The sequence below is a fragment of the Bos taurus genome, chromosome 1, assembly GCF_002263795.3.
Source record: "Bos taurus isolate L1 Dominette 01449 registration number 42190680 breed Hereford chromosome 1, ARS-UCD2.0, whole genome shotgun sequence".
Taxonomy (NCBI): Eukaryota; Metazoa; Chordata; class Mammalia; order Artiodactyla; family Bovidae; genus Bos; species Bos taurus.
This window is the reverse complement of record NC_037328.1, coordinates 34,463,791-34,481,395: the sequence shown is the minus strand read 5'-3', so window position 1 is coordinate 34,481,395 and position 17,605 is coordinate 34,463,791. Positions and strand designations below refer to the sequence as shown.

General features: G+C 38.4%; 1 non-coding gene across 1 annotated transcript; it reads left to right on the top strand.

The window, feature by feature from the left end:
* Positions 1 to 4,511: 4,511 nt before the first annotated feature.
* Positions 4,512 to 4,572, top strand: MIR2285CM (microRNA mir-2285cm). Its single transcript, NR_162351.1, has one exon. It is a non-coding gene; the product is annotated as a microRNA mir-2285cm (primary transcript).
* Positions 4,573 to 17,605: the final 13,033 nt, after the last annotated feature.

Sequence of the window (17,605 nt, the reverse complement as noted above, 5' to 3'; positions counted from 1 at the left end):
TCCTTAGGGGTAAGTCTTTCTGAAATTTATCCTACCCAGTACTGTTGCAACCTGAGAGTCTGGCGTCCCTGGGTCAGGGTGCAGATCCCCAGGCAGGGTGAGGTGTAACAAACTCCTAGAGATCAAATCCCTGGGCAGGTCAAGGCATGTTGACCTCCTGGGACCCCTGGACTGGGAGATCCCTGAGCAGGTTCAGGCGTGACAACATTTCGAGGACCAGATCCCTAGGCAGGTCGAGGCAGGTCGACCTCCTGGGACCCCCAGATTGGAGTTGGGCGTCCTCAAGGTCTCTAGTGCTGACCGGTGCTGGGTAGGATTCAATTCAGTTCAGTTCAGTCACTCAGTCATGTCCGACTCTTTGTGACCCCATGAATCACAGCACACTGGGCCTCCCTGTCCATCACCAACTCCTGGAGTTTACCCAAACTCATGTCCATCGAGTTGGTGATGCCATCCAGCCACCTCATCCGCTGCCATCCCCTTCTCCTCCTGCCCCCAATCCCTCCCAGCATCAAGGTCTTTCCAATGAGTCAACTTTTCCCATGAGGTGCCTAAAGTATTGGAGTTTCAGCTTCAGCATCAGTCCTTCTAATGAACACTCAAGACTGATCTTAAGGTGGACTGGTTGGATCTCCTTGAAGTCCAAGGGACTCTCAAAAATCTTCTCCAACACCACAGTTCAAAAGCATTAATTCTTCGGTGTGCAGCTTTCTTCAAAATCCAACTCTCACATCCATACATGACCACTGGAAGAATCATAGCCTTGACTAGATCGACCTTTGTTGGCAAAGTAATGTCTCTGCTCTTGAATATGCTATCTAGATTGGTCATAACTTTCCTTCCAAGGAGTAAGGGTCTTTTAATTTCATGGGTGCAGTCACCATCTGCAGTGATTTTGGAGCCCCCCCAAAATAAAGTCTGACACTGTTTCCACTGTTTCCTCATCTATTTCCCATGAAGTGATGGGACCAGATGCCATGATCTTCATTTTCGAATGTTGAGCTTTAAGCCAACTTTTTCACTTTCCTCTTTCACCTTCATCAAGAGACTTTTTAGTTCCTCTTCACTTTCTGCCATAAGGGTGGCGTCATCTGCATATCTGAGGTTATTGATATTTCTCCCAACAGTCTTGATTCCAGCTTGTGCTTCTTCCAGCCCAGTGTTTCTCATGATGTACTCTGCATATAAGTTAAATAAGCAGGGTGACAATATACAGCCTTGACGTACTCCTTTTCCTATTTGGAACCAGTCTGTTGTTCCATGTCCAGTTCTAACTGTTCTTCCTGATCGAAATAAAGGTTTCTCAAGAGGCAGGTCAGATGGTCTGGTATTCCCATCTCTTTCAGAATTTTCCACAGTTTATTATGATCCACAGAGTCAAAGGCTTTGGCATAGTCAATAAAGCAGAAATAGATGTTTTTATGGAACTCTCTTGCTTTTTCAATGATCCAGCAGATGTTGACAATTTCATCTCTGGTTCTTCTGCCTTTTCTAAAACCAGCTTGAACATCTGGAATTTCACGGTTCACATATTGCAGGGGTTGTAATCTTGACTCATTGCTTGTTTGTCCACAGCTGATGGGAATAGATATCATGAGGTATAGCAATCCAAGTCTGTGTCTTGAGGCTGGGAACCTGGTGAAACAGCCATAAGCCTTATCCTCTTATTGTTCTGAGGAAATGTAAGTCACTGATTTCCTCCCCTAGTCCTCCTTAGGAGCCATTTAGGGTGTTTCCAATGGTAAACATCTCATTGTCATAGACCCACTTTACGTAATAACAGAAATAAGGGTTGTCTGGTCTTGTTAGGGGTATCAAGAGTATTTTAATAATAATCTTGGTGGAGCTATATTGTCTCAGTGAACTCTGGGAGTTGGTGATGGACAGGGAGGCCTCGCGTGCTGCGATTCATGGGGTCGCAAAGGGTCGGACATGACTGAGCGACTGATCTGATCTGATCTGATATTACCTTCAAGTGGGGTAGGGTCCTGGTTGTAGGAATTCATAAGAGGCTTAAGAACAAATTGATAAGAAGCAACAAACCAGATGTTCCATAAAAGTGGAGAGGAGATCTGATCCAGGGGTATGTTTGTAACTTTAGGAGAAGGGTAGTAAGGATTTGGCCCTGAACGACATGCAGAGCTGACTCCCAAAGTGGCAAACATTATATCTGGAAGGCCAATTGCCCTTGAAGGGATGCCACCAACAGATGGACTTCTAGCAAGCATTGCGTGCCTGTCACCCACCCTATTGGGTTCACTGAGAGATGCTGTTGTTGTACACGTTGTAGGAAACATGGAAGATGAAGGCCTGAATATCTAGAGAGATTAGATATTATACAGCATTTCTCTCCCAAGGGCCAGCTATCCTGGTTGTCCCTCAAGAAGATTGTAAAGGCAACACTGTGGGCCTGGCAGGGCTCAGGAGAAGAGCATAATACAGGAGGGAAGGGGGCAGGGCACAACTTTTGAAAAAATGACATAACCCAAAGGCATAACATAAACCAATTAAAATCAAATGGGTCCAAGATGACAAGTCAAATTCAACCAAACCTATCACCTCAGGCATGTTAAGAGTCCAAAGAAAGTAGTATTATAAGGACCCTGAAACTAGTTAGTTTTTGTTGGATACTACCAATGCATTGGGAGGGAAAAAATGAAGTCTGGAGATAACTAATCACCAATTTAGGGAAGTGTAAAAGCCAGATGACCTCCTAAGTAGAGTAAAGTTGTTTTCATTTCTGAAAGGCAAAAACAGCAATGTTTGAGGGTATAATTTAATTATAAAAATAAAAGAGTTACAGAAAAGTTCAAGTTCTTAGCTCTGCCAGTGTGTTTGTCTTAGGATTAAGGCCCTAATTGGAAAAGCATGGAACCCTATGAAAATAATAATCTGATTGAATGCCTCTAAAAATCTTGAATTTCTAGATCCCTTAAACAAATCGGACCTTCAGAAATGACCCATTGTTCTCTTAAAAATCTAGGGTTCCATCCTTACATGAACTTGAGGTAGACATTTTTTTGCTTCTATCCCCATTTTCACTGTGGTCACCATACCAGTAACCTGGGTTAAGTCACATTGTAACCCAACTGGAGCAATGCTGAGCCTGCTCAGGGACAAAAAATAATATGCACCCAAAATATCTCTAGTTGTTGTTCAGTTGCTCAGTCATGTCTGACTCTGCAATCCCACAGACTAAAACTCGCCAGGTTTCCCTGTCCTCACCATTGCCTGGAGCTTGCTCAAGCTCATGCCCATTGCATCAGTGATACCAGCCAACCATCTCATCCTCTGTCATCCCCCTCTCCTCCTGCCTTCAGTCTTTCCCAGCATCAGGGTCTTTTCTAATGAATCAACTCTTCGCATCAATAACTGTATGGGGGGTAGCCAAAAGTTAATGGTAGGAATCGGGAGAGTATATATGGATCCTTACAGGACAGGATTAAAGAGGGTCAAAGGGAGGGGTTTTGTTGTTTTAATACATGTTAGAAGTTGCTGTTCCCTGGAGGAGGACATGGCAACCCACTCCAGTATTCTTTCCTTGTGAATCTCCAAGGGCAGAGGAGCCTGCTGGGCTGCAGTCCATGGGGATGCAAAGCGTCAGACATGACTGAGTGACTGAGCACACACATAGCAGCTGTGTTAGGCAGGATGGTGCTCACCACCCGCCACACACACTCTTACTCTAATAGATATCCACTTCCTAATCTCTGGAACCATCTGAACCAGTAGGGTGAAATATATCAACATGTGTGTATTATATATATAATGTGAACTTTCTTTTTGCCTTACCTGGTAAAGAAGATTTAAAGTAGGCAATAGAATTAAATTCACTAATAAGCTAACCTTAATAGAGAGGATATTTTGGATTACACGGGATGTTCCAATATAAGTGCAAGGGTACTTAATGTTGAAAGAAGGAAGGAGAAAATGAGAGTCTGAAAAGGAGATTATGAAATCAGTCAGGGTGAGGCCATGTGAACAGTACTCAACTTGCCAATGCTTATTTAAAAAATGCAAGAATGAGACCAGAAGCCAATTTCAGCAGACAAGAACCTCAGAAAGCAAGAAACTAGGTTCCTCCCTAGGGTAGAATCCAGAAGTAACTCAGCTCTAATGAGGCTTTGATTTTTAGCCCTATGAGACCTATTTCAGATTTCTGTTCTTCATAACTGTAAGACAACACATTTGTACTGTCTAAGACACTTAGATTTGGGAAATCTGCTATTGTAGCAAAAGAAAATTAATACAGCATTCCTTCATGATACAGTATTTAAAACCTTGGCAAAGAACCCATGAGATAATGGTAATATGGTTCTAGAGATGTGTGAATAAAACATTTCATATGTTAAATTATGTTTAACATAAATATTTATGCTTGCATTATTGTTGATTTCAGCATCTGAAAACTGAGTGCCTAAGCCTTGAAGGAGGGAAGTGGGCAGCCACCCCAGTATCTGCTACTCTATCTGTGCCTATTAGATAAACTCGGTTCATGTATATTACGTTGGTAAAAAGTTTGTTTGGGTTTTTCCATAACAGCTATAGAAAAACCTGAACAAACTTTTTGGACAGAAGATGAAATGGTTGGATGGCATCACTGACTCAATGGACATGAGTTTGAGCAACCTGATAGTGAAGGACAGGGAAGCCTGGTGTGCTGCAGTCCACGGGGTCACAAAAAATCAGACATCACTTAGTGACTGAACAGCAATGTTTGCTGTCTCTGGAAACATTTCCAGCATGATGCTGAGAGTGTTAACTGCTGATGGCCTATCATTAGTTTCTGTTCCAGCATTGCCCTTAGAGTGCTGCATTTCCCCCAAGTTATCTTACTCAGGTGAAGTCCAAAAGCAAGGCTACTTGATTGGAGGCTGCAGAGATGTAGACTCTTGTATTCAACTTGAGACAATTAGGAAGAATCATCTCAGTTGCAGAATTCCCTGTGGAGATCAACTGGGCTATCACATTTCAACTTCACCCTTGGCCCAATACTGTTTCTCTTGCTTTATTCCAGGTGTTAGTTTCTAGAACACTCCCCAACAGAGTTTCTTCATGCAACTTTCCATCTTGAGTCTATTTCCAAGAGAATTCATCTAAAACAATAACTTTCTAAGGAAAGACATTAAATGTTCCCCCCTTTTGAAATAAACAGCGACTTTTTAACTGATGGGCTAAGGGAACGTTATGTACTACAGTAGGCCTCAGATTTCCAGAAGGTCAAAGGTGGAGTTTTGAAGCTAAAGAGCTCTTTATAGTGACATATAGAAAGCAGCTTTGCTGTGATGGGTTGAGGAAGAATTTGTTATTCACTTTTACCATTCAATGTGATCCAGATAATCAATTATTCTAGAAATGAAATAATGTATCCAGTTAAAAATACTGCCAGAATGAGTTTGGAGGTAGATGGATAGGAATACAATCATTTCTGGGAAGGCTGAGAGGGTAGGCTGCTGCTGCTGCTGCTAAGTCGCTTCAGTCGTGTCTGACTCTGTGCGACCCCATAGACGGCAGCCCACCAGGCTCCCCCGTTCCTGGGATTCTCCAGGCAAGAACACTGGAGTGGGTTGCCATTTCCTCCTCCAATGCATGAAAGCGAAAAGTGAAAGTGAAGTCACTCAGTCGTGTCCGACTCTAGCAACCCCATGGACTACAGCCTACCGGGCTCCTCCATCCATGGGATTTTCTAGGCAAAAGTGCTGGAGTGGGGTGCCATTGCCAAGAAGGCAATCACTTCATTCATTCATATATTGATTGATTCACTCAACAAATATTTGTCAAGTACTTTCTAATTTTATTTATTCTCCGCCTCCCCCCCCCGCTTTGGCTAGGCTAGGTCTGTGTTGCTGTGCAGGCTTTTTTCTAGTTGTGGTGAACAGGGCCTACTCTCTAGTTTTGGTGCACAGGCTTCTCACTGTGGTGGCTTCTCTTGTTGCAGAGAAAGGGCGTTAGTAGTTGCAGGCTTCAGCAGTTGTGACACGTGGACTCAGTAGTTGTGGCTACCAGGCTCTAGAGCACAGGCTCAGTATTTGTGCTTCACAAGCTTAGTTGCTCCACAGTGTGTGGGATCTTCCCAGACCAGGGATTGAACGCACGTCTCCTGCATTGGCAAGCAGATTCTTTACCACAGAGCCACCAGGGAAGCCCTGTCAGGAACTTTCTAAATGTCTGCCACTGTGCTAATATTGATATAACTGTGAAGGAAAGATGTTGTCCCTGTATTCTCAGATGGGGTCCAGACCTCTAAACAGGAACTTTTTATATGAGATGACAAATACTGTCATGTAGAAATAGAACCTCCGTGAGGATGAGGCTAGATAATAGAGGCAAAGCAAACATCTAAGGCAAAAGCCCAAACTTCAGAAAGATAATGTGGTATTGCTTGATAACTTAAAACTTCCTCTGTAGGATAGTAAACAGAAGGAGGAAGATGACAGAAGTGGTCAGCAGGAGGCAAATTGTGAAATGTCTTGAGGGTAGGTCATGTTTAAGAGTTTAGATTTGATCCTAAAAGCTAGAGGGAGAATTGGAAGATTTTAAGCAGAGAGTGATATCATCAATTTGCCTTTTGGAAATAGTGTGAAACTCCAACAGAGCATGACTCAGGGCACAGCCTGGCAGGTCTTGTTGCTTTGTAAACTTGATAACATCAAGGCTCCATAAACTTTGATCTCTCAGTGCCATGTAGAGATTTAAGATGTAGTCTGGTTCTGACATGTCTTACTTATAGGTTGCAAGTAGATAAAGGACATAAAGAAGCTCCAACTGAGAAAACACATAGAAGACCAAGGAATTTATTAAGAAAGTCACCAAAGTTTATAAAATATATCAATGATAGAATTTGTGGCCTGATTAAATATGACCTCTTAAATCATGAAACTATACTTTGACTATTTTCAAAAGGTATTTCTGCTCAGGGTGTGGACTATAAATAATCCATGAATCTTACTTTTATTTTCATCACTATTTTCAAATAATTTTGTCCTATGACTTCAAAGACAAATACACTTGAGTAATTAACACAGTATAGTAAAGGTGTTTTTTAAAAATGTTTTAGAAGGTGCCATTTTTTCTTTAGACAGCAGAGTAAAAACCTGCATATTTGTCTGGCATTTCATTTCCATAAACTTCACTAAAAATCTTAGAATCTTACATAGTATCAAGGAAAAAATGTTACTAACCCTGATGAAGTTTCATTTAACCCTAGGCAGTAGAAAATCTTATAAGTTTCTGATATCAGAAATAATCAGAAATGTTGTCTTACCTACAGCTGAATGTTCCAGGACTCATTTCAGACTTATCTTATTAAGATCAGGTAGTAATAGTTTATACCAAATATTTGGTTTTCAGATCTCTGAGCTCCTTGAGTCTTATCCTCTTGTTTGGTTGCTTTAATAGAAAGGCTTTTCAGGCTCTATCTGTCCCGATAATGTCAACTGAGCAGGTGAAGACTGGACATGAGAAAGATACGAGAAAATATTTGCTTTATAAATCTAAAATATAAATTAAATGATGTAAGCTTCCCAAGAAGCACAATCCTACAGAACATCAGTTCCTGAAAAATTATTGAACTAGATAAATAAAACTTGGTGAAAACCCTGAAAAATATAGGCTTTCTTGATATGTATTTATATATTAATATATATGCCTGTTTATATATAATACACATAATAACATATAATGCATATGTTAGGTACTTGTGGAAAATTCAAAATGGGCTGATTTTTAATGCAAAAAATCAAAATAATGTCTAATTTTAATGTAATTTTAATGCAAAAATGCAAAATAATAAAATCTGTACTGAGCAAATACAGTAAGCTAGTCAGTGAGTGAAAAGTGAAGTCGCTCACTTATGTCCAACTCTTTGTGACCTCATGGACTGTAGCCTACCAGGCTCCTCCGTCCATGGGATTTTCCAGGCAAGAGTACTGGAGTGGGGTGCCATTTCCTTCTCCAGGGGATCTTCCTGACACAGGGATTGAACCCAGATCTCCCTCATTATAGGCAGAAGCTTTACCATCTGAGCCACCAGGGAAGTCCCAAGCTAGTCAGAGAGTTGAGCTATTTAATGTTGAATGAATGACAACCTCATTTTTGTTAAATTTCCTATTTTGAAACAAACTATTAATATAGAGTATAAATTGCCATTAAATCCCATGAATTTATTATTTCTGATTAAACATTTACTAAATATTTGATTGACTAAAGAATTGAAAGCTATAATATCACCCTGATATAGGACTGGTTCTATAAATGCATGACTTTCATGTTCTATTAGTGATGCATTTGTATTTTATTATAGACCTTCTTTATGGTTCACACCCCTCTGGGGTAATATCATAGTTTGGTTTGCCTTCTGTTATCTTTGACATTTATTCCGTATCATGTATCCTAAATCTGTACCTCTGATCCAATTTATTATCCTGTGCTTTAGACTTGCCCATTCAACTGGGCTTCCCAGATATTTAAATTCTAGTATTACCCAGGCATTTCAAAATGAATATTCAACTTAATAATTTCCCCTAAATTTGCATCTACTTTTATATCATTCTTTTACTTAGGGGATTATATTCCCTGAAGTGAAAGTGTTTGTTGCTCAGTCATGTCTGACTCTTTGCAACCCCATGGACAGTAGTCCGCCAGGCTCCTCTTTCCATGGCATTCTCCAGGCAAAAATACTGGAGCAGATAGTCATTCCATTCTCCAGGAGATCTTCCTGATCCTGGGATCAAACCCAGGTCTTCTGCATTTCAGGCAGACTCTTTACCATCTGAGCCACCAGGGAAGCCCCAATATATCTGATAATAAAAGGAATATTTTGACAAAGAAATATCTATACTTTTTATTACTGTGTAATTCAGATAACAAATATTGTCTTTCATCCCATTCTTAAAAACACACCTGAATTTTCAGATTTTCATATTTTGCTGTCTATGTGCTGAGAATTATTAATTATTTCCTGGCAGTCTGAGATGTAATTAAAATAATCACATAAGGAGTCAAATAGGGTCCCCTATATTTCTTCCTTTTCCCGTATCTCTCCCTTCCCCCTATTTAAGATATATGTGAAGTGTCAGAGAATGAGCAGGTACTGAACAGGCTTATTGGCCTCTTCTGAAAGGAGGAAGGTTTGTTAATGGAACAAAGCTAACAATAAAATCAGCTTCAGTGTAATAATTACCATTTACTTCAAGTGTGCTACATGCCAAGCACTGATCTTAGGCCTTTACGTATATTTAACACTAAAACTGTTAAAGTGGTATTTAAATGGATTATCCTCATTCTATAGATATAAAAGAAGAAACATATGGGAGAGAGAAACTTACCGAAGACGAAACATGGAAGTAGGTAGAAGAAACATGCTTGGAGCCTTGTTCATTTATAGCACCAAGGCTTAAATACTAAGCTTTTTTTTTTTTTTTTCTTGCACATAATACCCACTCTAATCTATTTGACACTATTAATCACACCTCATGTTCCCACCTTAGAAACAGGGCTTAGCTCTGAGAAAGAGAGGGATATAAATAGAGGGAATGGATATTTCATCTCAAGATGGAAAGGGTTGAGATTAGGCTGCTTCACAATTTTGAAGCAGCTATTTTAAATAGTTGATCATTAAAGTATTATTTTCAGCTCACAACAAAATATCGAATGCTTCTAGAGCATGCATGTTGATGTAATCTCAGGCTCCTTGACTTCCACTATCCTCTCTCTTAACCCACAAGTTTTTTTTTTTTTTAATTACACCTCCAAAATTGTTCTAAAACCCATCCTGTTCTCTCCATCCTGACAAATCTTGCGCCTTCTCCATGTGACCTTTCTTCCTAATTGGTTTAGTATCATGTTTAGCTCTTTCTAAATTTCTCTAAGTTTTAACAAGTGTATGCTTTTCAAAATACAAGTCTGATCATGTTAATCCCTTGTTTAAAAAAAGAGCTGAATACTTTTCATTTCTGAGTGAATAGCATATTTTTGTATACCCTAGACATGTAGCTTTGCTCTCCAGCTTCCTACCTTCCAGTATCTAATCCAAGTATATCTAACATCCCAAACCTTTCAATGCACCTTATGCACTCTTGCTTATGGGCTTTTGATTTTTTTATGTTAAAATAATTTTAGATTTACACAACAGTTGCAAAAATAGTTCAAGTTTCTTAAGTAGTATCCACTTAGCTTCTTCTAATACTAATTGCTTGCATGAACATTAACTAAAACTATGAAATTAACATTAGCAGAGAACTATTAGGGAAACTACAGTCTTTATGCTGTTTTCATCAGTTTTTTGTTTTTTTTATATATATACTGTACTTTTTCTGATCTAAGATCTGATCCATGTTATGTATTGCCTTTAGTTCTCACATTTCTTTCAGTTCAGTTCAGTTGCTCAGTCATGCCCAACTCTTTGCAACCCCATGGACTGTACCACAGCAGGCTTCCCTGTCCATCATCAACTCCTGGAGCTTGCTCAAACTCATGTCCATCCTGTCGGTTATCCAATTACCTCATCCTCTGTTGTCCCCTACTCCTCCCACCTTCAGTCTTTCCCAGCATCAGGCCCTTTTCCAATGAGTCAGTTCTTCACACCAGGTGGCCAAAGTATTGGAGTTTCAGTTTCAGCGTCAGTCCTTCCAATGAATAGTCAGGATGGATTTCCTTTAAGATTGATTGGTTTGATCTCCTTGCAGTCCAAGGGACTCTCAAGAGTCTTCTCCAACACCACAGTTCAAAAGCATCAGTTCTTCAGTGCTCAGCTTTCCTTATAGTCCAACTCTCACATCCATATATGACTCCTGGAAAAACCATACCTTTCACGAAATGGACTTTTGTCAGCAAAGTAATGTCTCTGCTTTTTAATATGCTGTCTAGGTTGGTCATAGCTTTTCTTCCAAGGAGCAAGTATCTTTTAATTTCATGGCTGCAGTCACCATCTGCAGTGATTTTGGAGCCCCCAAAAATAAAGTCTATCCCTGTTTCCATTGTTTCCCCATCTATTTGCCATGAAGTGATGGGACCGGATGCCATGATCTTAGTTTTTTGAATGTTGAGTAACATTTCTTTAGCCTGTTCATATCTGTGACAATTCTTCAGCCTTGAATTTTTTTAAATTCTATCTTTACCATTGAAGTCTACTTGATTTACAATGTTTCAGGTATGCAGTGAAATGATTCAGTTGCATGTGTGTGTATATACTTTTTCAGATTGTTTTCCACTATAGGTCATTGTAAGATACTGAATATAGTTTCTTGTCTGTACAGTTGATACTTGTTCATCTGATTTACATATAATAATGTATATCTGCTAACCCCAAATTCCAAATTTATCCCTTCCCCTATGTTCCCCTTGGGTAACCATAGTGAGTCTATTTCTGTTTTGTAAATTCGTTGGATCATTATTTTAGATTACAAATGTAAGTGATACCACATAATATTTGTCTTTCTTTGTCTGACTTCACTTATGATGATAATCTCTGAATTTGTCCATGTTGCTGCAAATGACATTGTTTTGTTCTTTTTTATGGCTGAGTGATGTTTCATTGCATATATATACACCACATCCTCTTTATCCATTCCTCTGTCAATGGACATTTAAGTTGCTTTGGTGTCTTAGCTATTGTAAGTAGTCTACTGTGAACATTGGAGTATGTATATCTTCTTAAATTAGTTTTCATTGTTTCAAATATATGCCCAGGAGTGGAATTACGGATCATATAGTAACTCTATTTTTAGTTTTGTTAAGGAACCTCCGTTCTGTTCTCCAAAATTGTTGCACCAATTTACATCCCCACCAACAGTATAGGAGGGTTCCCTTTTCTCCACACCCACTCCACCATTTATTATATATAGACTTTTTGATGGTCATTCTGAATCACGTGAAGTGATACCTCACTGTGGTTTTGATTTGCATTTATCTAATAATTAGCAATGTTGAGCATCTTTTCATGTGATTTTGGCCATTTGTATGTCTAAGTTGGAGAAATGTCTGTTTAGGTCGTCTGCCTATTTTTGATTGCATTATTTGTTTTTTGATATTAAACTGTATGAGCTGTTTGTATATCCTGGAGACAAACCCCTTTGTCAGTCACTTCATTCACAATATTCTCTTCCATTCTGTAGATTGTCTTTTCATTTTGTTATGTCTCCTTTGCTGTACAGAAGCTTATAATTTTGATTAAGTCTCATTCATTTATTTTTGGGTTTGTTTCTGTTACTCTCAGAGACTGGTACAAAATAATATTGCTTCAATTTATGTCAAAGAGTGCTTTGCCTGTTTTCTTTTTGGAGTTTTATAGTATCTGGTCTTACATTTAGGTCTTTGATCAATCTCTTTATTTTTGCTCACTTTCAAGACTTTACCAAGTGTCATAGAGAAGCTTTTTTATACATATACATATATATATATATATAGTATGTATAATATATAAAAAATTATGAACTTTTGCTTAGCTAAAAATTTATGAAATTATGATTCCACTTGTTTGACTTAGTATGACTAGAATGTTAGATTTCTAAATTATATTCACTCAAAACTTTGATATAGTTCCATGCATTCTGACATCTAAAAGTCCAGAAATTTAGCGATTAAAAAAAATTTTAATGTGGCATGAAACTTCTAATTTAATTCTGAGAATATAAAGAAATACTATGTTTTAAAAAAACAGGAAATGAACATGTGATACAGTATTATTAACTTAAGTACAGAATTTTTCCCAATCTCACAAAATTTTATGTTAGGGTGTCCATTATTTGCTTTCATACCTTATTCAAGATTCCACAATGTATTTAATTGCAGTTTCAGTTGCATGCAACAAATTCTAGTAAATTATCTTTTCATTTTTTTTTTTTGAAGAAAATTTTATTCATTCACACTAAATTTATTTTCTATCATGATTTTAGCTTTCATTTGTTTTATTTTTTTCATGCTTGCATTTAGACAGCCATTAACATTAAAGTCCTAATTATCACATTAATCTGCCAAATTACATTGAGTCAACGATCTTGTTTAAGTAATAATAATTTAATAATTAATTAAAAAGATGTCCAAAGTAATAAATGTTCCATCTAACCTATATTAATCACGAGCTGGATGCTTGGTCCTGGGACACCACAGGATGTATATGGAGGAGGAGGAAGCCTGAGGCGTCCCAGTGAGGGGAACACATGACCTGAAAATAATCAAGTCATGAACCTGGATGGCAACTGTTCTTACATATATTTTACATTTGATTTAATGTCATTTAAATTCTTTTTCTCTGTGATCACCCTCAATGTTTTTTCTGTCTTCTACCTTTCTTAAGGCTTTCAATGGCTAATTTACAGATCTCTCTTGGTAAATTTAGTATTGCACTTGGAACTTTGGGGGTTATTTTTAAATTTATTTTGATAGTGTGCTATAACAGAATTCTACAGTGATAAGAGAAGAAGCTCTGGATGATTTAAATACCTTTAGACCATGGAATTTTTGTACCTTGTTTTATGTCCCTGAATGGGCTGCCCTGGTAGCTCAGCTGGTAAAGAATCCACCTACAATGCAGGAGACTCTGGTTAGATTGCTGGGTCAGGAAGATTTGCTGGAGAAGGGATAGGCTGATCACTCCAGTATTCTTGAGCTTTCTTGCCGGTTCAGATGGTAAAGAATCTGCCTGAAATGCAGGAGACCTGAGTTCCATCCCTGGGTTGGTCAGATCCCCTGGAGAAGGGAATGGCTACCCACTCCAGTATTCTGGCTTGGAGAATTCAATGTCCAGAGGAACCTGGCAAGTTACAGTCCATGGGGTCACAAAGAGTTGGACATGACTAAGTGACTTTCACTTACCACTTTTTTGTCTCTGGATATATTTCAGTTTTCTTAGTTTATAGTCTATGGTTTATACTTGAATAGACAAAAAAACAAGTGAAAACCTTTGCATACTCTTTTGAATTTGTTATATATATGAGAAGCATGCCTTTTCTTGTTCAAGAGTATCTTAAATATATGTCAGATCTGTTGTACAAAGAGAATACTTTGAGACAAATCTTATTTAGAAAACAGGTTTTGGTCAATTGAAGAATTAAAACAAACAAAAAGACTTAGAAAATGAATTTAGGGTTGCTGGGTGGAATGGATGGTTAGGGAGTTTAGGAAGGTCATGTATACACTGCTATATTCAAAATGGACAACCAACAAGGACATGTTGTGTATCACATAGAACTCTACTCAATGTTACATGCTGGCTTGGATGAGAAGAGAATGAATACATATATATGTATGATAGAGTCCCTTTGCTGTTCACTGAAACTACCACAACATTGTTAATCAGATATATCTCAATACAAAATAAAAAGTTTAAAGTTTGAAAAAAAAGTTCTAATTTCACTTTTCATTCACTTTTCCCAGCACGAATTAATGAAAAGACTGTCTTTTCTTCATTATATATTCTTGCCTCCTTTGTCATAGACTAATTGACCATAAGTGTGTGGGTTTACTTGTCTTATAACATTTTTCAATGTACTAATGCTTCTCAGAGTACTAGCCATTTTGTGAAATATTCTTTCATACTGAATTTATTTGAGTCCTCATAGTAAAAGTAAGTTTATGCTTGTTTGTTTGTTTTAATAGGAATACCACAGAAGTGGTGTGTCCTTCTCAGCATTTTATGTGAAACAGTACATGATGTGATGTGTCTTATTACTGGTGTCATTAGTCTTGACAACTTGGTTGAGAGTTTTTTCCATAGACTTTTTCCATGATAAAGTTACTATTTTTATTTGTAATTGATATTTGTCTTGGGAAGGTGTTTTCAGTTCAGTTCAGTCGCTCAATCATATCTGACTCTTTGCAACCCCATGGACCGCAACATGCCAGGCCTCCCTGTCCATCACCAACTCCTGGAGTCCACCCAAACCCATGACCATTGAGTCAGTGGTGTCATCCAACCATCTCATCTTCTGTCTTCCCCTTTTCCATCTGCCCTCAATCTTTCTCATCATCAGGGTCTTTCAGATGAGTCAGCTCTTAACATCAGGTGGCCAAAGTCTTGGAGTCTTAGCTTCAAAATCAGTCCTTCCAATGAACACCCAGGACTGATCTCCTTTAGGATGGACTGGTTGGATCTCCTTGCAGCCCAAGGGACTCTCAAGAGTCTTCTCCAACACCACAGTGCAACAGCATCAATTCCTCGGCACTCAGTTTTTTTTTATCCTCCAACTCTCACATCCATACATGACCACTGGAAAAACCATAGCTTTGACTAGACAGACCTTTGCTGACAAAGTAATGTCTCTGCTTTTTAATATGCTGTCTATGTTGGTCATAACTTTCCTTCCAAGGAGTAAGTGTCTTTTGATTTCATGCCATCAGTTACCATCTGCAGTGATTTTGGAGCCCAGAAAAATAAAGTCAGCCACTGTTTCCCCATTTATTTGCTATGAAGTGATGGGACTGGATGCCATGATCTTAGTTCTCTGAATGTTGATCTGTAAGCCAACTTTTTCACTCTCCTCTTTCACTTTCATCAAGAGGCTCTTTAGTTCTTCTTCACTTTCTGCCATAAGGGTGGTGTCATCTGCATATCTGAGGTTATAGATATTTCTCTCGGCAATCTTGATTCCAGTTTGTGCTTCCTTCAGCCCAGCATTTCTCATGATGTACTCTGCATATAAGTTAAATAAGCAGGGTGACAATATATAGACTTGTCGTACTCCTTTTCCTATTTGGAACCAGCCTGTTGTTCCATGTCCAGTTCTAATTGTTGCTTCCTGATGTGCATATAGGTTTTTTAAGAGGCAGGTCAGGTGGTCTGGTATTCCCATCTCTTTCAGAATTTTCCACAGTTTATTGTGATTCACACAGTCAAAGGCTTTGGCATAGTCAATAATGTAGAAATAGATATTTTCCTGAAACTCTCTTGCTTTTTCAATGATCCAGCGGATGTTGGCAATTTGATCTCTGGTTCCTCTGCCTTTTCTAAAACCAGCTTGAACATCTAGAAGTTCATGGTTCACATATTGCTGAAGCCTGGCTTGGAGAATTTTAAGCATCACTTTATTATCATGTTAGATTAGTGCAATTGTGTGGTAGTTTGAGCATTCTTTGGCATTGCCTTTCTTTGAATTGGAATGAAAACTGACCTTTTCCAGTCCTGTGGTCACTGCTGCATTTTCCAAATTTGCTGGCATATTGAGTGCAGCGCTTTCACAGCATCATCTTTCAGGATTTGAAATAGCTCAACCGGAAAACCATCACCTTCTCTATCTTTGTTCATAGTGATGCTTCCTAAGGCCTACTTGACTTCACATTTCAGGATGTCTGGCTCTAGGTGAGTAATCACACCATTGTGATTATCTGGATTGTGAAGATCTTTCTTGTACATTTCTTCTGTGTGTTCTTGCCACCTCCTCTTAATATCTTCTGCTTCTGTTTGGTTCCTACCATTTCTGTCTTTTATTGAGCCCATCTTTGCATGAAATGTTCCCTTGGTATCTCTAATTTTCTTGAAGAGATTTCTAGTCTTTCCCATTCAATTGTTTTCCTCCATTTCTTTGCATTGATCACCGAGGAAATCTTTCTTATCTCTCCTTGCTATTCTTTGGAACTCTGCAATCAGATGCTTATAACTTTCTTTTTCTCCTTTGCTTTTCACTTCTCTTCTTTTCACAGCTATTTGTAAAGCCTCCTCAGACAGCTGTTTTGCTTTTTTACATTTCTTTTCTTTGGGAATGGATTGATTCCTGTCTCCTGTACAATGTCACAAACCTCCAACAATAGTTCATCAGGCAATCTGTCTATCAGATCTAGTCCCTTAAATCTATTTCTCAGTTCCACTGTATAGTCATAAGGGATTTGATTTAGGTCATACCTGAATGGTCTAGTGGATTACTTCATTTTCTTCAATTTCAGTCTGAATTTGGCAATAAGGAGTTCATGATCTGAGCCACAGTGAGCTCCTGGTCTTGTTTTTGCTGACTGTATAGAGCATCTCCATCTTTGGCTGCAAAGAATATAATCAATCTGATTTCGGTGTTGACCATATTATTATCTCCATGTGTAGTCTTCTCTTGTGTTATTGGAAGAGGGTGTTTGCTATTTCCAGTGCGTTCTTTGGCAGAACTCTGCTGCTCTTCAAACTTTTGCCCACTCATTTTGGTATCCATTGGTAGAACTTGCCTAAAGAAAAATGCTGAGTTGTTTTGATGATGGCTTTCTGTTTTTCTGAATCCTACATTAACTTTCTTAGTAAGCAGAATCTGTCTCTTCTCTTTCATTTATTCATTAATCTTATCACTATGAATTCATGGGTGTTTATTTTATTTTTCAGGTTATAATCAGTACTATTTTACTCGAATTATTATGTTACTCAAATTGTTGTAGTCTTGTTGAATTTTAGCCATTAGGAAATTTTGCCGATTGGCTTCTGTGCATTTGCCACATCTCCATCTATGTTAGACTAATACTTTCTTTTCTAATATCCATAGAATGACGTAGATTCATCTTGTATATCCTTTGCCCTACAATCAAACACTTTTCTAAATTGGCCCTGTCTACTTCATTGACAATGGCACGTAGAAACCAAGATCTACATGGGAGACCAGCTCAATGTTACAGTAATAGCATTGCCTCTTGCCTCTCT